Genomic DNA, 21,679 nt, shown 5'->3' on the forward strand with positions numbered 1-21,679 from the left:
AAGGAGGAAGGCGGCCACGGGGTTAGGTCCTCGCATGAATCCACCGGGGTGGGCTCCCCACCTCGGCCCGGAGGTCCGCCTCTCCAGCACAAAGCCCTTAGGAGGGCCAGCTTCAAAGGGGCGCCATCAGGAAGCCCATCCATGGCTCAGCCGGCGCCATCAGAGTGTCTGTAATGACTTCAAACTTTTTCTTAATCCCTCAGACTCTGCAAGTGTCTTACATAATCCTTCCGTCTGTCACTGGGGAAGCATGGAGTGCAATGAGAAGGACTCTCCCCAAATGACCTGGGACCCTGTGCCAGCTGAGACATGGGCTCCCCTTCTCCCAGCAAACAGACTCCACCCAGGTTAGGGGGGCCACAAACCCCACAGGCCTGGGGCCTCAAATGCCGGGCAACTGTCATTTCCAGACACTGCCTAGTGCCGAATAAAGGACCAAGCTGATTTCTCCCATGCCCCCATGGAAAGTTGGAATGGCAGGGTTGGTGCCATCTCCCCTCTGGGAACCAGGCCCACCCAGTACACCCCTCTGTCCACGGCTTGACCCCAGACCTGTGTCTGTTTCTCGTTCCTCCTGTGAGGTCCACCCACTGACCCACATTGTGTGATGTCAAGGAATTGGGCCCAGACCCTGGTGTGTCACTGGGGAGCATGAGGAGTGGGGAAGCAGAAGGCCCCCCTGGTAGGACACGGATCCCAACAGGCCCCAGGGCTATGATCCAGAGAAGGTGCAGGACGATGTGTCCTGGAGGCTGCTGGTGCCGAGGGCCAGGGCCTGGGGTAAGCTGCTTAACCCCTTCGTGCCTCACTTTCCTCATGACAAGGGCTGGCCACGTGTGAGCCCTGGTGCGTGCCAGATACAGTTCCAGGCGCTTCACGGCCTCTGCTCCTTTCCCCTGGAAGGGCCTTTGGAGGCAGAGCCCTCGTTACCCTGATTTAGTTGATTAGGGAGCCAGGCCATGGTTCATCCCAGGTCCCCAGGGAGCCAGTAGCAGAAATGGGACTTGAGCGGTGATGTCTGGCTGCACTGCCTCTCAGAAGAGCAGTGACGACTCCACAGGTCCCTGCAAAGATTCGAGGTGATTAAAGGGTGCAGAAGGCCTGGAATTATGGCTTAACAGGTCGAGTTCCAGATAAAACTCAAGTACAGCTACTGTGGGAAGGATAAAGGATGGGAGGAGGCATCTCCAGATACAGTGAATCTGGTAATGGATGGAAATGAATTCAGAACTAGCACACTGCCGTTTGGCAGTGCCCAGTAGGTGAATGGATCATGGCTGCCCTGTTGGTTTCTGTGACCAAGTCCCACAGATGGGGAGACTCAGAACCACAGAAAAGTATTCTCGCAAAGTCCTGGAGGCCAGAAGTCAAACCCAGGTGTCGCCAGGACTGGCTCCTTCCAGAGGTTCTAAGGGAGAATCTGTCTCCCAGCCTCCAGTGTCATCAGTCACCCATCCTTGGCATTCCTGGGCTCATGGAGGCACCACCCTGACCTCTGCCTTGACCTCCACCTTCACGTGGTATTCTCCCTGTGTGTGCATTGCTGCATCTTCTACGTGTCCAAATTTGCCTCTCTTATAAGGACACCAGCGACTGGCTTAGGGCCCAGCCTAACCAAGTATGATCTCATTAACTTGATTGTATCTGCAAAGACCTGACGTCCAAATAAGAGCCTGTTCACAGGTATCAGGGGTTTGGACTTGGCATCTCTTTTTAGGGGACACAGTTACACCCACTACAGCTGCTACCATCAAAAAAGAGTGAAACCAGACATTATCACATGCCTCCTGATGACAGAAACCAGCACCATCTGCAATCTTGTCAAAAGAACCAACGTGTGGGCCAGGCGTGGTGGCCCACGCCTGTAATCCCAGCACTTTGGAGGGCCGAGGCGGGTGGATCACGAGGTCAGGAGATCGAGACCATCCTGGATAACACGGTGAAACCCCGTCTCTACTAAAAATGCAAAAAATTAGCCGGGCGCGGTGGCGGGCGCCTGTAGTCCCAGCTACTCGGGAGGCTGAGGCAGGAGAATGGTGTGAACCCTGGAGGCGGAGCTTGCAGTGAGCCAAGATTGTGCCACTGCACTCCAGTGTGGGAGACAGAGCGAGACTCTGTCTAAAAAAGAAAAGGAGCAAAGTGAGGCAGGAGAACAGGGTCTAGAGGCAGGGCACCTAAGGCTGATTTGCACTGACTTTCTAGAACTGAATCAAAAGGAAAACCTCACCTTTCCACACCCAAGTAACGAGAGAACAAAAGCTCCTCCCTTTGCCACCACCCCCCTTTCTGCATCACAGATGAGAAATGGAAAGTAGCTCTGATTGGTCCCCTCCTGCAACCAACCAGACTGGTCATGGGTCTAGTCTTCATTTGCATACGAGTATAACTTTGTAACTTCACTTCAGCCTCTGATTGGTCCCCTCCCACAACCAATCAGGTGTTTGCATAGGGTGTAGCTTTGTAACTTCACTTCAGCCTCTAGTTGGTTGCCTTGTGCAACCAATCAGACTGGTTGCAGGTCGCTACTTCATTTACACACGGTGTAAACCAGGTAACCAATGGGAAACCTCTCAAGGCTATTTAAACCCCAGAAAATTCTGTAACCAGCACTCTTGAGTGGCTTTCTGGAGCCTGCTCCCACTCTGTGAAGTGTACTTTCATTTCAGTGAATCTGTGCTTCCGTTGCTTCATTTTTTCATCGCTCTGTCATTTTGTCTAATCCTTGGTTCAAAACGCCAAGAACCTGGACGACTCATAGTCAAGACCCTCTACTGGTAATGAAAGCGGAGTCCAATGCAGCCTCCAGTGCAAAGCTGGATTTTTTCACCCCTAGAAAGGTTTCTGAGTCCCCATTCCAGTCTATCACCTCCCCGTCGTCGGAGGCGAGGGCTTGCATGTTGAGAAATGATCAAGGCAGCTTTAAGAGGCCTTTCTGTCATAATCTGGCTGCACCTTTCCCTAAAGCAGGGGCCAGGGCTGGGCGCAATGGCTTATGCCTGTAATCCCAGCATTTTGGGAGGCCGAGGCGGGCGATCACTTGAGCCCAGGAGTTCAAGACCAGCCTGGGCAACACGATGAAACCTCATCTCTACAAAAAATACAAAAATTAGCCATGTGTGGTGGTGGCATGACCCTGTATCCTCAGCTACATAGGGGCTGAGGGGCAGGGATCACTTGAGCCCAGGACATTAGGGCTGCAGTGAAATATGATTGTGTCATTGCACTCTAGCCAGGGTGGCAGAGTGAGCAGAAGAGAGGGAGAGAAAAAGAGAAAGGAGGAGGGAGGGAGGAGGGAGGGAGGGAGGGAGGCAGGGAAGGTGAGAAAAAGATGGGAAGGAGGGGGGAGGGAGGGAGGGAGAGAGGGAGGAAAGAAGGAAGGAAGGGAGGGAGGAAAGGGAGGGAAGGAGGGAGGGAGGGAGGGAGGGAAAGGGAGGGAGGGAGGGAAAGGAAGGAAGGAAGGAAGGAAGGAAGGAAGGAAGGAAGGAAGGAAGGAAGGAAGGAAGGAAGGAGGGAAAGAAGGGCGGGCGAGCTGGTTGCTATTTCCAATGCCCTTGGAATTTCAGCGCCTATTGTCAGCCTGAAACCTGCAGAACGGAGCAGGGGAAGGTACCAGCCAGTGAACACCTGGGGACGGAGGCGCAGGTGGCCATGACATGTAGATATGCAGAGTGCACCCAGCCCCATGGCATTCATAGGGTGAGAGGCCCAGAGACCAAGACAGCCCAGGGCTGCAGGGTGGGGGAAGATACCTAGAGCAAGTCCTGGAAATGGAGCTGGTCCTGCGTGGTTGAAGTGCCTCAGGGACTAGACAACTGGGCGTTTTTATCACTCCATGGAACTGCGGGCAGCCCCTTGTCGTGCGTGGGAGGCAGCTTGTGTTGGGTCTTTCCCCACAGGCCTCCTGATCCCTGGGATGGGAGTAGCCACTGTTGCCGATGCTCACTACCCTAGGCTCCCTGATGTCCCAGACACCTTGCCAACCTGGGCCTTCATCACCAGGCAAAGAGAGAGTGTGGAAGTCTCAGGGGACAGCCTGTGTGCCCACTCATGAAGGAGCATTTCCTGGAGCAGGGCAAAGCATCCCCTTCCACCGCCACTGTCCTTGAGAAAGGGAGAGGTCCAGACACCAATGACTTTCAGCCCCATCTGGAAAAGGGAAAAGACTGTCCCTGCAACAGCAGCTGGCACTGTGGGCTGGGGTTAAATGGCAGCATTTGCTGGCCTCCACTGGTGGCCTTCCGGGCACACAAAGATTTCCCCCGAACCAAGCAGGAGACCCACGTGAGCAGCGAAGCCACAAACAGCACTGGGGAGGGCGAGCCCTTTGTAGCTGGTGAATTGCCAATAGAGGTCCAGAGGTGGGAGTGTCCTGCTGGGAGAATGAGATGCCCTCAGATACCCTGTCCTCCAGCGCTGCTCAGAACAGCCCTCTGCCTGGCAAGTCCAGGGGTGGTGATCCTGGAAATAAATCCCCTACGCTATTAACCCGGGAGGGCTCTCGGTCTCTCTGTCTGGTCACGACCTGCCATCACTCCAGCATTCAGGGCCATCTGCAGCCAGTGTTTTGGATGAGAATTTGACCTGGAATTAGCTCAAGAGTTTCCTGGGAACTCTGCTGCGTGAACACAGCGAAGCACCTCTGCAGGTTGTTTTTCGTCCCCCATGAGCAGAAACACATGAGCTTATTCCAAAAATAAGGAGGTTGCACATGCTGACTCCCCACCCCCAGGCAAAGACTCCTATGTAATCCAGGTGCTTTCCGTGGCTCCCTTGCAAGGTAGCTCTTCACAAAGAAAGCCTCAGAGACGTGCCTGAGCCTGGCTCTGTGGGATGTGAGGCTCCATCGTATTTGCAAAGGGGCCCTTTATTAGTCTGTTTTCACGCTGCGGATAAAGACATACTTGAAACTGGGCAATCTACTAAAGAAAGGTTTAATGGACTTACAGTTCCATGTGGCTGGGGAGGCCTCACAATCGTGGCGGAAGGCAAGGAGGAGCAAGTCACATCTTACATGGATGGCAGCAGGCAAAAAGAGAGCTTATGCGGTGAAACTCCCCTTTATAAAACCATCAGATCTCATGAGACTTATTCACTATCAGGAGAGCAGCACAGGAAAGACCTGCCCCCATGATTCAATTACTTCCCCCAGGGTCCCTCCCACAACACGTGGAAATTCAAGGTGAGATTTGGGTGGGGACACAGTCAAACCATATCAGGTCCCCTTTGGAATGCCAGTGTCCCCATTCACCTTTGCACCCTCCAACTTGGCCTAGCTAGCTCCAGAGAGTGGATGACCATAAGCGAGAGGAAAGGAGCGGAAGGAGAATTCAACCTGTTGAGTCCCTTCAATGAGAATATGCCTGTCCTGGTGCCACACGTGACACATGCCTTGTCACAGAAGCAGGCACAGTAGGCTTCAATGTCTTGGCACCCAGCACACACTTTCCCTACCCTGGAGACCACCCATGCCCTTCTGGCAGTGGGGTGACCTCAGGATGGAGCCGACTCCACCCAGCTCCAGGGTAAGCCTGACCCATCAGCTCCAGCAGTCCCCTGGCACCAATGGCAGGGCCCAGGACCTCATCAGAGAGCAGGGACCACAGACACACTCCCAGGTGGCTGGAATCTGGGAGGATGCAGGCCCTGGGCTTCGGCCGTGTCTTGCCCCAATCTGGAACTCGAGACTGAAGCCCACAAGGAGGTGACAAGAACCAGAGAGGGAGGCTAGACCCCAGGATTTGCAGTTATGAGGCTACACCCCGGGATTTGCAGTTATGAGATCTAAGTCCTTTCTTTGTCTTCAGCTGATTAGGGTTGCCTCTCCTTATCACCTGCAACCCAGAGAGCTAGAATAGATACAGCCCCCCTGTCAGATAAGGGAACCAAGGCTCAGAGGGACCAGGCAATGCAATCAGGTTCATGCCACTATTTACCTGCAGAGCTGAGCTTAAAACTGGAACTCAGATCTGTCTGCATCTACCTAGAATACAACATTCAGTTCATCAAAGGCAGAAACCATTATCTAATGGACCAGTAAGAAAGAATTCAAAATGCTGCCAATTAAACTTTAACACAATGCTTTCTGATTATCTATAATTTAATTTTAAAATTTGCTATGCTTTGGGAGGCCAATGTGGGAGGATCATTTGAGCCCAGGAGTTCAAGGCTGCAGTGAGCTGGGATTGCACTGCTGCATCCCAGCCTGGGCCACAGAGCGAGACCCTGTCTCTTAAAAAAATAAATAAAATTACTTTAAAAATTCTTGGCCGGGCGCGGTGGCTCAAGCCTGTAATCCCAGCACTTTGGGAGGCCCAGACAGGCGGATCATGAGGTTAGGAGATCGAGACCATCCTGGCTGACACGGTGAAACCCCGTCTCTACTAAAAAATACAAAAAACTAGCCGGGCGAGGTGGCGGGCGCCTGTAGTCCCAGCTACTCGGGAGGCTGAGGCAGGAGAATGGCGTGAACCCGGGATGTGGAGCTTGCAGTGAGCCGAGATCTGGCCACTGCACTCCAGCCTGGGCGGCAGAGCAAGACTCCGTCTCAAAAAAAAAAAAAAAAAATTCTTATAGACTTAGAAGGGCTTTTTTTTCTTTCTTTCTTTTTGGCATCCTAATTTCCCTCACTATACACAAACAAAAGAGGAAAACTAAGTAAATCTCTGTTTTTTGTCTTTTGTTTTTGAGACAAAGAGTCTCGCTCTGTTGTCCAGGCTGGAGCGCAGTGGTGCACTCTCGGCTCACTGCAACCTCTGCCTCCCAGGTTCAAGCAATTCTCCTGCCTCAGCCTCCCGAGTAACTGCGATTACACACACGTGCCACCACGCCCAGCTAATTTTTGTATTTTTAGTAGAGATGGGGTTTCACCATGTTGGCCAGGCTGGTCTCAAACTCCTGACCTCCAATGACCCACCCGCCTTGGCTTCCCTCCCAAAGTGCTGGGATTACAGGTGTGAGCCACCGCACCCAGCCGATCTCTGTTATTTCTGAATGTCCTCACCATCAGAGCCCCTTCACCTGAGCACCCCCAACTCATGGCGCCGATGTCTGTGAGCCCCCATGCAGCGTCACCCTCTGGGTCGTCATCAGGAGCCACAAGACGGGGCGCTCCTGCTAAGAGGGGCCCACTGCTGTGTCTTCCAAGCTGATGACACCCACTCCAAGTGTGAATGCTGGTCTCTTCTAGAACAAGTTGGGGGAGGGTTTTCCGCAACAAGAACCCCTACTCCTTCCTCAGTTGGTCCGTACGTGGTTTGTGGACTGGGGTGTCAAGGCTGCAGTTGTCCACATGGCACCAGGAATAACCGCCAAGTTCACGTGTGATTAGAGATTTCATATGCTGATTGTTTTTTTAATTCACATGTGAGCAGACAACGGCAACTGCAGCCCGGATGCCGCACTTGCTGTCAGACGCATCCCAATTCAGAGACGCTGGGGTGGGAAAGAATGTGTGTCAGATTGCATGAAACAGATCAGAACGCGCACCCCGCTCTGGAGTTTGCAGAGCACTTACTCATTCATTAACTATCTCATTCGATTTTAAACACATCAATGGAAAGTATTTTTATCTGTACCTTACTGTAGGGATCGGAGATCCAGAAGCTATGCATTCCCTGGCCACATAGCTACTGCGTGGCAGGGCCCAGATCCAAGCCCAAGCTTTCTGCCTCCAGAGTCGACATTCTGTTTAAAATCAGGGAAATACCAAGGTGGAGGAGAGAAAGTTGGTGGCTTTAAAAAGCTATTTTAAAAACTATCTGTTGTCAAGGTCTTGAGGGGACCCAAATAACATCACCCTTCTTCCCACCCAAGTTCTGGACCGAATAAGAAACGAGACAAATGTGTCTGCAGATGGAGAACCAAAGTCTCTGTTGTTATGAGTGAGGCCAGGCAGGCCGTGCAGCTCTGCAGGAGAGTCAGGTGGGCTCCTGCCCCGGAGCAGACCAACTGGAGGCTGAGCTGGCGGGACAGACACACTCACCACCCCCTGCCTCACCCCGATCCAGCCGAGAGGGGACAAGGAAGAGATGGGATGCCTTCAGCACACAGCCTGGCATATTTTGTCTGAATCGACCTGGCAAGGGTGGACCATGGGCTGTCACCCACCAGGAAGTTCCCTGTGCCACCAAGGGGAGGAGGGAGGGCCAGGGGCCACAATGTCCCACATGGGTGTCCTTCACTGGGAGAGAACATCAGGAGTGCACACTAAACACCCCCACCCAACCCCACACGGTTCGTCTTGGTTCTGGGGCTATCGGAAGGTTTCATCTCGGGAGAGCTGCCCTCCTGTTTGATGGGAACCCCGCCCGTGGCCTTAGGATGACACGGAGATGATGCCCAGAGCCTGCTGTGAAGTCAGGGAGGCTGAGACAGAGGAGCTGAGCTGCTCTGTGCAGCAACTGTCATGTGGTCCAGTCTAGATTCACTCAAGAAAGCAGTCATACTCTATGGATTTCAGGAAAGGGGGTTCCATATGAGAATGAAGGTTTTTACAACTGTGGGGGTGGCTGGGGGAGGCAGGTCTGGAGTGGTGATAGTCACTAACTCATCCACTTGAAGCCTGGGAGCAGGGAGGAAACCAGAGCATTGGGGGAGTCCCAGGAACCGAGGCCACCTGTGTCCAGCCCCCCAACACTTCACTTGGCACCGGTGCTAGGGAGGCTCGGTGGAGCCACTGGGCCTGCTACAGCCACCGCATCAACAAAGCCATGGGGTGTGACCATCCTCACGGTGGCCACCAGTACCTCCCACACACCCCAGCTCCGCTCATCCTCCCCCAAAGCTCACATGCATTCAGCATCTGCCACCCCAACTCCCATCCCAGCAAGATAGGTTCTGGGACACGTAGCCTCCCGTCGTGGCAGGGATGGCGAGCTGACCGAAGACGCTCTAGCCCTCCGGCTGCAGTGAGAGACGCAGGTGTCCGAATGTTCAGGAGAGAGGGGCGCTCCAGCTGGAGGAACCGAGAGGGGTTGCTGGCTAGGGGTGTGGACAGAACTCCCATGGAGGGCCCCGGGTGGAGGAGGGACCAACGACTGTGCAGAACGGTGGGAGTCAAGGTTCCTCTTAAATCTCTTCCCTTTCTGGGACATTCGGGAGTCAAGGGACTCAAGGGCGGCCATCGCAGAGCCAGGTGGGGTGTTGGGAGCGCTGAGGGAGGATGCTGACATGGCCGCCCAGAGCAGGGCTGAGGGCCACAGCCAGTGCTGCCCTGGGGAAACAGTAAGCCCCCGTGGGGTCAGACAAAGTAGGATGATGGCAGTCCCAGAGGACAGGCGCGGGGTGCACGTTACGTTTTCCTGGGGAAGGCGAGGCCACGGTGACACAGCCATCCCTGATGTGGTCCAAGAACCCAAACACTGACTCCAGCAAATAGCGAGGTCAATACCCACGCTCACCCACATTCCTGGATGTCACCACGAAGGGCCCAGCCAAGTCCACGGGGCTGCTCTCGAGCCCTCGGTGGCTGCAGGGGCCATAGGTCTTGGCTGGCTCTCACGTCCGGCGGCATCCCCGCACAGACCCCTGGCTTTCCCGCCGGAGATGGTTTCACATCAGGATGCTGAGAGCCGCAGCCCTGCCCCAGCACTGCCGGCCCCTCCTTCAGCCTCAGTGTGGTCTCAGGTGCTGGGACCAACCTCGCTGTGTGTTTCCTGTTCATTTCCATCTCCCCAGTGAGACCCCGGCCTTCACGACGTATTCGGGCAGCTGCATTCACTGCTGAGACCCCCGGAGTCTACCTCAATATCAGCACATAATAGATATTCAGTAAAAACCTGAAGAACACGCTGGGAGCGGCAGCTACGCCTGGAATCCCAGCACTGTGGGAGGCCGAGGCAGGTGGATCACTTGAGGCCAGGAGTTTGAGACCAGCCTGGCCACATGGTGAAACCCCATCTCAACCAAAAATATAAAAAATTAGTCGAGTGTGGTGGTGCATGCTTATAATCCCAGCTACTTGGGTGGCTGAGGCAGGAGAACCTGGGAGGCAGAGGTTACAGGGAGCTGAGATCGTGCCATTGCACTCCAGCCTGGGCAACACAGTGAGACTCCATCTCAAAAAAAAAAAAAAAAAAAAAAACAACTTGATGATCAGATAGATGATCAATACTTCAAGTGGTTTCCAGCCCAAACCTGTCCAGTCAAGGCCCCAAACGAGAACCTCCTGGTTTCATTAACACTAGGTTTGCCTAATGGCAACACTGGCCAAACCTAATGTTGATACAATTTTACTTTCGGGCCTTTCCCTAAATGGGAAAAAAAAAAGTATTATCATTTGTCAGTGTCTTTCAAATGCTTGGAACAGAGAGGGCGACCTGCGGACCTGGGCTTGGCCTGCCTGAGCATCCCTGGGAGGAGGCATCCCCACCAGGTCTCCAGGAAGGGGAGGGGATTACAGCACCCCGAGTCCAGGGGACCCCCAGAAAGCACATCCAGCCACCCTCCATCCACACCGACCCAGTGGCCTCACCCAGACACCAACAGGCTGTGTCCTTTCAAGGTACCAGTGCAACTGGGCCTGGGGGCTTGAAGGTCAGAGGTCAGGGGTCAGTACAGTTGAGACCAGATAGGAGATTGTGTCAAACTCCAGAGAGATGGGGTGACCCCCTCACTGCCTCCTGTAGCCCCCCGGCTGCTTCCTGTAAAGCAGGGTCCCCCTGGGCTCACCGAGCCCCCAGTGCGGTGCGAGGGCAGAGGCTTGAGCAGAAGCCCACCAGGGTCTGGTCGCCAGACAAACCCAGTCCTGGTGAGGTCAGAGGCAGGTTCGAGGAGGAGGCCTGAGGCAGGAACAGAAATGTTGACCAGGGTGTTGGTGGGGGCGGCACCGAAACCCACGTCTGCCTCCAAGAGCAAGCAGCTCAGCCTCTCTCTGCCTAGGCCTCTCCTTCAGGCTCGTGCAGTTCCAGCCCACAGAGCTGTGGATAGCTGCGGCAGACACAACAGAAGCAGCCAGCCGGTGTGTGGCCTGCACATCTCGGGGGCTCAGCAGGTGGCACGGCTGTGATTGTGAGGTGGCCTTGTGTGAGGATGACCTGCACCTAGGCTGGCTGAGGCTCTGCTCCTAGGAGATGAGGTTGCGGACAGGCGGTCTGCTTGAGGGGAGCCCAAATGCCAGCCCGGGGTGGTGGGCCCCTCGGTCAGCCCAGGTCAGGCCAGGGTTGCACGCCCCTGGAAGCCACAGCTCCATTCCCGTGGGCTTGGCTGTACTCACTCGATGCCAGGCCCCAGCAGCACCAGGTAGCAGCTCCCTGGACACGGGAAGACCATGCCTGCATCTGTGTTAGCGCTGGCTGTGGGGGCCCAGGGACCTGTCTGACCCCATGGCCAGCAGCTGGCCCTGGGGAGAGCAGGGCCTTCAGGACGGCCCTCCCAGACCTCACTTTGTTTAGGATCCGCTCGCTGCCAGACCTTCAGGGTGCAGTCTCTCCTCACAGGTCCTGTGGCGTCGCACCCGCTGAAAACCGTAGCCCCGTCAGGCTCAGGAGGGGCAGGAGGGGCAGGAGGGGCAGGAGGGGCCGGCACCCACGTGGGCTTCACCCTGCTCCTGATGACAGGCACTGGCGCTCTCCAGACGGCAGTGCTGTGCTTGCCGGATAGATCTGCTGGGTGGACCTGCCAGCCGGCACCGGTTTAATTCCCACTCCCCTTCCTTGCCCCGAAGACTTGGGATAAAGGCCCAAAGTGCATGCCCAGAGGGTGGCTGGAAACGCCCCAGTCCCAGCGATTGTGGGGACCACCCATGTTAAAGGAAGACTGGCCTCTTGGGAGAGCGCCAAGGCACACATCCTCAGAAACCCTGGGGACCCATCAGCCCCTCCCCAGGTTCCCCAGACACGCCGCCACAGCAAGATGAACTCGGCCAGTGGCGCCCACTCTTCCCGCTGGTCTGGAGGCGGTGGGTTCATGCCCAGATGCCAAGGCCCAGAAGCAGAGTGACGGACAAGGCCAGAGACAAAGGAAGAGAAAGGAGACGCTGGGGGAAGGGAGAGGGAATGAAAAGTATTTGGAATGGCAAATAGGGGAGGGAGCTGAGGCCAAGAGAAGAATCCAGCCCTTTCCTCTAGGGAGACAGATGGATGAGGCCAGGACCCAGCCCCGGGGGCAGGTTCCAGGCTCAGTCCAGGGCCTGAACTGTTGTGGGCCTCAGTTTCCCCATCTGCGAATGACGGGATTCGGACCCGTACATCCAAGAGCTTCCTCCAACACAATTAACTGGTGACCAGACAACGTGCCTGGGAGGAGGAAGGAGGGAGCCAGATGAACCTCGGCCTGAACCCCAAGTCCTGCTGGGCCTCCTGGGTCTCAGTGGGTGGAGGCCACCATGGACTTGGAGATCTGAAGCCCAGCCCACCTGCTGGCAAGGCCCCTGTGGGTAGGGGCAGCCTAAAGAACTCAGCAGAGGGGCTGGGCTCCTGAGAACGGTTGGGGGAGGGTCCCCCTGGGCAGCAAAGGCTGCATGAAGGAAAAGACTAGCAAAGCGGGGGGTGCAGGGGGCAGCCGCGGACACTCAACCCAGGCGGGAGCAAAGCCTCAGCAGAGCACCCACCACCCTGAAATCCCCTCACCAGCTCAGAACCTGCCGGGAGAGCTGGGAGGAAGTGGCGGTCACTGGGATTCACGCTGTTTCCAGACCAGACAGCAGTGGACACAGAGCTCAGAGGCCCCGGCCTAGCCCACAACTCCCTCCCTGAGCCCCCACGGGAAGCAGCTGCCGCCTCTCACGCATTCTTAATTCAGTGATTTCACTCCCTGGTGCTTGCCAAGGTATTGGATACCTGAGAAGCCAAAGATTCACATTCTCTACAGAGGCAGCTGCTGCCCCCATCCTGGCCTGCTCAGAAGACTCTAAAGGCTGTTAGTGAGCAACAGAGCTGTGTGCTGAGTCCTGCCTGCCGCCCGGTTACCCTCCGAGAACAATCCTGAGAGCGTCCCAGGAAAAGGCCGGCAAGGCCGCCACGCCTGCCGCACCGGCTTCATTCCCCTGTCTCATCCTGCCCCCTGGCGTCAGGACTGCAGACACCTGAGCTGGCTCCTAACTAAGGCGGCCAAGGATGGCTCTCCAGGCGGCCGTCCCCTACTCAACAGGGGTCTGCACCAGTCCTCCTCCGGGAAGGATGCCCTGCAGAGACCCACATGGCCATGAAGACGGGGAGTCCAGGTCTAACTCAATCTCGGCTCCTCCTTGCTGTGTGATCCTGAGCAAGGTGTGTCCCCTCTGTGCGCCTCCGTCTCCCCAGGTGTCAACAGTGGGCAATGAAAGAACCCATCTGTCTCACAGGGTTGCCGGGAGAATCACGAGATGATCTGAGCAAGAGGATCTGTGCCAGGCCCAAGCCAGGGCCCCCTCAAAACATGCAGCCCTCAGAGGGGCTCAGCCACCAGCAGGTCTACGGCACCACCCACGGCATAGCCACACAGCCAGGGGCTCCTCCTCTCCCAGAATGCCCGCCTCCCCCAGTGCCAGCCGCCGCTGTTGCAGGTGAACAGCCTATTCTCTGCACAAGTGGGAGCCTGCAGCCACATAGAAGTTAGGGTAGCTGGGGTGCTGCACTGCTTCTGAGTCCGCACATCCTGCTTCTGCTTCATCCTCGGGAGACTCTCGGGGACCCAGTGCCCAGCTTGAGAGAGAACTGGAAACTCCAGGCCTGGACCACAGGAGCTCAGTGGCAGCCCTGCCATTTCAGGGAGTCAGACGTCCCTGACGCTGGGCGTCCTCGCAGCAGAGTTTAAAAAGCCATTGCTAGGAAAAGCCCCACTGGGAACATCACGCTGAAAATCTCTGTTTGGATGCAGCGCTTTGCCCCAAGGGTGCCGACAACCACAGACACGGGTGCTATGTGCACCAAACCATCAACACTCCACTGACCTTAAAATGTGCTGACTTCTTTAAAACCCCAGGAAGAAATTAATAACAACATCTAGGGCAAAGATAACGAATTTTTCACTAAGTGGGAAGGCTGGCCTCTGGTTTGGAGAAGAGTCCGGGTCAAACTGGGTCCAGCCAAGTGAGGAACCTCAGTCCGGTTCCCATGGCCTTGGGGACGGACGAGGCCTTCACAGCCTGGGGACCCGTTTTCCTCACCCCAGTGACAGGGTGGAAGTCACCTTACAAATCACCACGGTGCACACCCCCCGGGCTGCAGCAGCCCATGCTCTGCAGACATGCAAATATTAAGACAACGTTATCCGCACGCCTCTCTGCAGGAAGGTTGCATCCCCTTAGCAGTGGGATCAAAAAATTTTTAGTAAATTAAAAAATTATTCAAAAGAACATTTCTCTCTCACTGAGAAAAAGGCAGGGTGCATCCTTTTTCCTGAGAGGAAAAATCCTCTGTAAAATCTCTCTCTTTGTAATCAGGCACATACAATAGGCATTAGTTCCAGGGAATTTCAACAGAAATCAGAAATAAAGAGATAAGAAAGTTCCAACCAGCCTCCGAAAAGGGGCATTCCAGACCCACCAGGGAGATATTCTATTCCCTTTTCTCCTTAGTTCACTTGTGTGTGGGGGCAGGAATGCCTGCAGTAAGAATTTAATCCTGCCCCAAAGAGGCCTGACCTCTGTCCTCAGCCACTGGGAGGTGACCTCCACGATGTCCTGCCTGATAGGAGTCATTGTTTGCCCAGGGCCTTGGGTCACAATGGGAGAGTCCAGTGATGTGACTCAGGGTGGAGGACAGCCACCATGATGGCCTCAGAGTGGGGCTGGCCATGCCAGAAAGACCAACGGTGTCATGGAGGGTGGGAGATGGGGCCATGTGGTGTCAATCAGCCCAAGGACAGAGACTGGCCATTTGGGTGGTCACTCCATCAGCCGTGCCCATGTAATGGGGCCCCAGTGAGAACCTGGACACTGTGGCTTGAGGCTGGCCCTGGCTCATGCTACCACATCGACGCAGGAGAGTCACACGTCCCAGTCCCACAGGGAAGGGACAGCAGGAGCTCCGCTCGGGGCACTTTTCCTGGACTCTCTCCCCTGCCTCCCCTCCTTCGGCTGATCTTAAATCTGTATCCTTTCCCGATAAGGAATTGACATATGTAGATGTTGCTCCCACCCAGACAGGCTGGCTCCCTTTCTGGCTTCTGCCACGACTGGAGGCTTCCTGAGGCCTCCCAGCAGCTGAGCAGGTGCCACCGTGCTCCCCGTACAGCCTGCAGACCCGGGAGCCAATTACACCTCTTTTCTTCATAAATCACCCAGTCTCAGGTATTTCTTCACAGCAGTTCAAGAATGGACTAATACAGAAACCACAACTGTGAGTGTAACAGCTTTCAGGGAGTTCCGGGAGTCCCTCCAGTGAATCATCGAACCCGAGGGTGGCCCTAGGTGCCTGAACTTGTGATAGGTACCAGGGTGAGGCCTTGTGTGGACTGTGTCCTTGACCTTTGTAACTGGCCTGAACTCTTATCGAGTGTGTGTGTGTGTGTGTGTGTGTGTGTGTGTGTGTGAGACAGAGAGAGAGAGCAAGAGAGGAGAGACAGAGAGAGAGGAGAGAGAGAGAGAGGAAAGAGAGAGAGAGAAACAGAGAAATTCCCGATCTGATATAAATCTATTTTCCGGAATACTAAAGTTATACATCTTGGAACTGACAAATCCAAGGGAAAAATTATCCCCACCCCAGCCTCTAAATTCATGCAACTGAGTTAGCTTGAGAACGTCCAAGAAATCCAGACGGTTAAGTCCAAAATTCGAGATAAGGCACAGACATTGTTAGCTGCTCCTGGTCCAAAAGCCAACACCCCTACAAACCCAGAGACACACGTGGAGACCAGATAACCACCAGGACTGGCCTCCATTCCGTGCCCAGACTTTGAAAAGAAGGATGGAGCCAGGCGGGGGGGGAACCTGTGCTAGAATAAGACGAGGTGAAACCATTGCACGAGGTGGCCTGGAGGGAGCCGGGAGCAAGCCAGCCCTGCAAAGCCCCCACCTGAGAAGCCAGGTTATACCCGCCCCATCAGTTCACACCCGTCGGCGGCTGCGAGCGGGCGGTGGTGACCCCGGCTCTGCACTCAAGTTTGCGGACGCTGCCGTTCATGCAGCACTTAGCTGCCTCGAGACGCACTGACCTGAATCTGTTCTGGATTCTTAGCAAGCAGCATGACAAGGAAGTCACAGTCACAGGGACCTCAGTAGGCAAGTGTCCTTCGAGGAAAGTGGGGAATCCTCCGTGCGGCGGAGCGAGCCTGGGTGAGCAGAGACCGGCCGTCGGCCATTCCACTCCCGAGGCCCACGAGCAGGGCAGACCCCTCCCGACCGATGTAGAGAAGTCTCGTCTCTGAAACATGCCACCAACACACAGTCTCTACTGTCCTGCATCCCTAAAAGCAGACTGATGCCTATTCACGGCTCACTTTCAAGTGGCTGAGACACTAGGCGGGAAGGCCCACAAGCCCCACCCCACCATCCAGCCACACCCCTGCCTTCCCGCCCCAGCCCTGCCTTCCCACCGCACCCTTGCCTTGCGGCTCGCTCTTTCCTGCATCTTCCCACGGCCTGTGCTGCCCCTAGGGGGCCCTCATGGCCTTTACTGTCAGCTAGTGAGGACAAAGCACCCCGTGACATCTCGGTAGCTCAGATGAAACCTGTTGGCCGGGTGCGGTGGCTCAAGCCTGTAATCCCAGCACTTTGGGAGGCTGAGACGGGCGGATCACGAGGTCAGGAGATCGAGACCATCCAGGCTAACACGGTGAAACCCCGTCTCTACTAAAAAAATAAACTAGCCAGGCAAGGTGGCGGGCGCCTGTAGTCCCAGCTACTCGGGAGGCTGAGGCAGGAGAATGGTGTAAACCCGGGAGGCGGAGCTTGCAGTGAGCTGAGATCCGGCCACTGCACTCCAGCCTGGGCGACAGAGCCAGACTCCGTCTCAAAAAAAAAAAAAAAAAAAAAAAGAAACCTGTTTGATTTGAAAGCTGATGATTTTAGCTCCCGAAGGCCACATGTGGGAATCGACCTGGACTTGAGGGCCATGGTTCCCAGCCCTGCTGGGTCTGTGTCCTGCCAAAATGCAACACCCATGAGAACTGGGCAGGGCCCCACAGTGTCTCCTCCTGGGTGGCCTTGACGTGTGTCAGTGGCAGCCGAGGACGGATGCTTGGGTTTCAACAAAGGCAACCGATCACACAGCGCCGCCAAGAGAGGCTGCGGGGCAGGGGAACCTCAGAACCCTGTAGTCTCTGCCCTGGGTGCACACAGTTCTTCAGGAAGTCCTCATCCTGCCCACGGCCTGAGCACGGCTACACGGCCACGGAGGGAAAAACAGCTGCCCGTCTATGACTAGTACGTTTTTGGGAAAACCCATTTATCTGTCGGCTGTCCCTGCTATGCCCCTGATGTTTGGCCAAGTGAGTCTACGGGGTGCTGGGTACAAGAGCATCTGCGAGTGGGAGGCAGACATGGATCTGCAGGGAGGGACCTGTCCACACGCCCGCTCCCAGCCTGAACCTCACTCTGCCATCGGCACGATCCCTGGCCAGTTTCCACCACCGGCGGCCCCTGCTTGAAGGCAAGGGAGCTCTCAAAATAGGGCTTTTCATCTTGGTGTTTCTCTTTCTGACTGCCCAAAGGTTCTCATAAAATGGCATTTCTTTTTTCATCTAGCTGGAAGTTCAGCCTTTTCCAAGCCCTGTAAATCCCCGGTCTTTTCTTCAAAGGACACTGCAGTGTGATCCCAGTGGAGGGCTGGCAGCGAGATGCAATGTGGCCCACCACTCGGAGCTTTTATGCTGGATGACGTTGGAGTTCACGATTTGAATATTCCCCCCTGGTGTGCAGTTTCACTGATACCCAAATGGAGTGCGTTCTTCACATGGTCAGGGCAAGCAGAGACTACAGGGTTCCCGAGGTTCCCCTGCTCTGCATCCTCCCTCTGCAGCTGTGGGCGTGCACCGTGACTCCCCATGGAGCGTGCAGCTCCACCCCGGGGGGAGCAGCGCCCACAGCTCCCATGGCCCTGCCTGTGCGCTTTCTGCAGTGCTCTGCAACGTGCATGCAGACAGCCCAACAAACGTCTGATGAATGAAACCAGTGGACTCCACCAGGAGACAAGTCCTGGCCTCCACTGGAGCATCTCTATGGGGCCTGTGTCGGTGAAAAGTGGAAGCAAGCGAGTTCTCCTAGGTAGACCTCCACATCCTGCCTACTTACACAGTGATTGTGAGCTGCCATCAATAAGAACAGATGCACAATTTCTAGAACACACACAATTAGGTGCCCATAAAAAACAGAAACCAAAAATTAAAAGACAAGTAAATGAGAAAGAACAAAACAAAACCACAATATTGAGAAACTTTAAGGAAGGCTCAAATTTCCTGGTAAGGGACAGAGAGGGGCCAGGGCTGGGCATGAGCCCGGGAAGAGACAGCCAGGCCAGGCTGACCCAGCTGGGTCAGGCTACGGGTCATGACCTCCAGGAGACCACAGAGCACCAGACTGGGGCAGGCGCCATGGACCTGCTGCTGCCTCCTGATCCCAGCAAGTTGTAGGATATGTGAAGCAGAAAATGATCTACTCAAACATGGTCACGTCACAGATTATTGATCAGTCTACAAAGTGGGCTATAAGAGTCCAGGGGCTGTTCAGCCCCAGTGAGAGCCCCAAGGGGGGAGGCATTGGGCCCCTCCACCCGCACCTCCTTCACCATCTCTGCACGGCGCCGACAGTTCCTACGTACTTCACACCTGATTCTGACGCCACCAACTCCAGAAGAGACCCTCTGCCCCATGCTGGTGGCTCCCTGAGGTTTCTGGGCATCTTCCAACTGCCCCAGGGGGAGCCCTGTGAGTCTATCGGGTGCCCTACCAGGCTCGGAGCCTACATCCTTCTCTGCTGTGTCCTTCATTCAGGGCAGGACCTTGGCACATGCGCACGGGGCAGACACGGGAGGAGCTGCGATACTTTCCGACAGCAGACGGCTGTCCTACCGCAGGGTTATTTTTGCCCAGCTAAGTCGGGTGGACCAAGAGGATAGAAGAGGGTGGGCTATTAAGAAAACATTAGTTTAGGTCAACTCAAAGAGAACGTTTTTTTCTTTTTTATGACGAAGTCTCACTCTGTCACCCAGGCTGGAGTACAGTGGCGCGATGACATTTTAAAAGCATGCTGCAAGCTTTTTCCCCTGCCTTCTCCCTCTCTCTCTCTCTCTACCTATTACGTCTTTCTTTTAATTATAAAGGGCCAGTATGCAAGAGACAACCCCTCCTCATACAGGCCACCATCTGTTGGCAGGAACACGATGTGCTCTGGCCGGGGTGGCCTCAGTTAACCGGTCTCCCGACTGCCAGTCAGTTGGAAAATCTCTTCAGCTTTCTCACTGGCCCTGCAGTGTCTGTCAAAGGCAAATACTGAGCCGGGGCACAGCAGTGTTTAAGCTGGAATCTGTGGTATGGGCAAGAATGCAAAGTTCCTCCAATCCACAATCCTCAAGTTCTCTGTGTGTGTCTCACCCCCAGCCAGTCAGCCAGCCAGGCAATGTCCTCTGGGTATCACCAGCCTCCGTTAACAAAACACGGACCCTGCCTTCCGGGGACTTACAGTTCACGTTGGGGGCCAGCCACGTACAAACCGGCACAGACTTCACACACCTGCCACCATGAGGAGTCTCCCTGTGCCCTGACCTGGCCGGGCAGGGGCACAGCTCATCAGGAATAAGAACGGAAGCAGACGCTGGGAAACTGGAGGCCGTGGCGAAGAGGTGGCTTCGGCCAAGCCTGGTTTTCTGCTCCCTCCAGGGTCTCCTGCAATTCCACATGGCAGCTTGAGGTAGAGCGAGGGAGAGAATTCAAGATTGGCTCCTCTGCCCACGCCAACACCTCCCACTTCGTCAGGAGGGGTAGCCTGTCCAGACAGGGCTCCACTGCACATTCAGCCCTGACTAGGAGGCCTTGTTTCCCCGGGGTGGGCCTGAAAGGGGCCTGAATCCTAGAGGATGAGGGATGGAGAGGGGGCCCCAGCCACTTCCTCCCAGGATCCTCGCCTGACACCCCCAGCCCTGTGCTGTTGCCCATGTGGGCTCTCCCCCATGGCTCTCATCACATTGCAAATGTACAATTCTGTGTGATGATTCCACGCCTGGGCTCGTGCCTGGCCCAGTCCCCAGCACACGGTGGAACCTGATACGTTGAGTGAATTAGTGGATGTGCTATGCTCTCTCTGGGATAGAGGGGGAGAAACGGGCCTGGCCCACCACGGGGTCCTGGTGGAAGAGTGCAGAACGCTACAAAAGCAGTAACCGGATGACTGAATCTGGGGGGCAAGGGGGCATCCGGGAAGGGGCCCCTGAGGACAGGAGATTTAAGCCAAGTTGAGATTTGAGGAATGGATTAGCCAGGCAAAACGTGAGCTGGGGGGCTGGGGAAAGAAGGTTTTCAGGCAGAGGGAAGTGGGGAAGAGGCTTTGCAGCGGTCAGGGGCTCAGGGAGGCAATGTGGACAGCAGAGGGGCAGGGGAGCAGGTGCTGGGACTCTGTGTGTCTGTGCGTCTGGACTCCCTGGAGCAGGGAGCGGCAACAGTGGGTAAGCTCAGGAGCCCTTCTGCACACTCATTCAACAAACAGCTGCTGGGCACCCACAGTGTGCCAGGCACCGTGCCAGGACTTACAGGCCACTCTAAGACTATGGCTCTGGATCCCAGAAGCAGGGAACACCCCAACAGCTGTGGGCCACCCACCCAGAGGAAAAGGTGAGACCAGCCGTGGGGCTTCAAAGTCTAGAATTAACAGCAACCGGCATCTGATAGGATGTGGGCAGGGCGAGAGAGACGTTCACGAATGGCCTGGGTGTCAGGCCTCAGCAGCTGGGAGGCCAGAAACCATCCTCATCCCAGACCCGGGGAGGGGACAGACCACAGTGGTGAAGTGAAGGAGAGTGCCCTTTGGGATGTTCAAGTCCACATGGCTCGGAGCCCAGAGCCCCCTTCGGGCGGGTGAGGCCAGGCAGTGAGGCGTTTACATCAACTGGCACCAACCACAAACAAGACAGGCAAACCAGCCAAGCCCCAGTGGATGAGAACTCTGAGCTCCCAAGGACTGGGAAATAAAACCACTGAACCAAGCTTATTATGAAACCAATCTCTGCGAAAATGGGACAGGCTAGGTGTTTAACAAAGTATCGCTGGCTCTCATTTTTTTCTGAACAGCTGGCAGCGATTATATTAAGTTTCCGTTTCGAATGGATTTCCTGCCAGTTACACATTTGTCTCCTCCCCTGCTGTACAACATGGGAAAAAACACGGGAGAATCGCGGGGCTGGGCTGGGAAGAGAGAGGGTACAACAGCCAGGTAGGAGCGTGTGTGAGTGTGCACACACCAGGGCTGCAAGCATCTTCACTCACTGCCGAAAGCAAAACCCCACGTGCAGTCTAATTTCAGGGCTCCACCTAATTACCAAACATCACGCTTCTAAAGAGAGTGGAGGCTGCATAGAGCTCAAGCTGGCAGGATCCTTAAATACTCTCTCTTCTCAGGCACTAAAAGGAGGCATCAGCTGCATGTCTGGGCTTTGAGGGAGTCATACCGTAAGAGCAGGCACACTGATGCTTTTGGAAGAGATTATTAATCACACCCTGCCTTGTAACAGTGCACAGAAGGACCCCAAGCAGGCCAGGATTCACAATGCAACGCAGTTCACTTTTCAACCTTTGTAGTTTAAGTGGAAAACCTAATGCTTCTAACAAAACTGCC

General features: G+C 55.3%; 2 long non-coding RNA genes across 2 annotated transcripts in view; both read right to left on the bottom strand.

Annotated features, from left to right (window-relative positions):
- Nucleotides 1–21,679, bottom strand: part of LOC141409015 (uncharacterized) — a 156,481-nt gene that overhangs the window by 132,731 nt on the left and 2,071 nt on the right. The window lies entirely within an intron of this gene.
- LOC141409016 (uncharacterized) lies at nt 7,327–7,684 on the bottom strand. Its single transcript, XR_012427075.1, has 2 exons — nt 7,575–7,684; nt 7,327–7,431 (listed from the first exon to the last, which is right to left on the bottom strand). It is a non-coding gene; the product is annotated as an uncharacterized lncRNA (long non-coding RNA).

The sequence above is a fragment of the Macaca fascicularis genome, chromosome 1 (assembly GCF_037993035.2).
Source record: "Macaca fascicularis isolate 582-1 chromosome 1, T2T-MFA8v1.1".
NCBI classification, from domain to species: domain Eukaryota; kingdom Metazoa; phylum Chordata; class Mammalia; order Primates; family Cercopithecidae; genus Macaca; species Macaca fascicularis.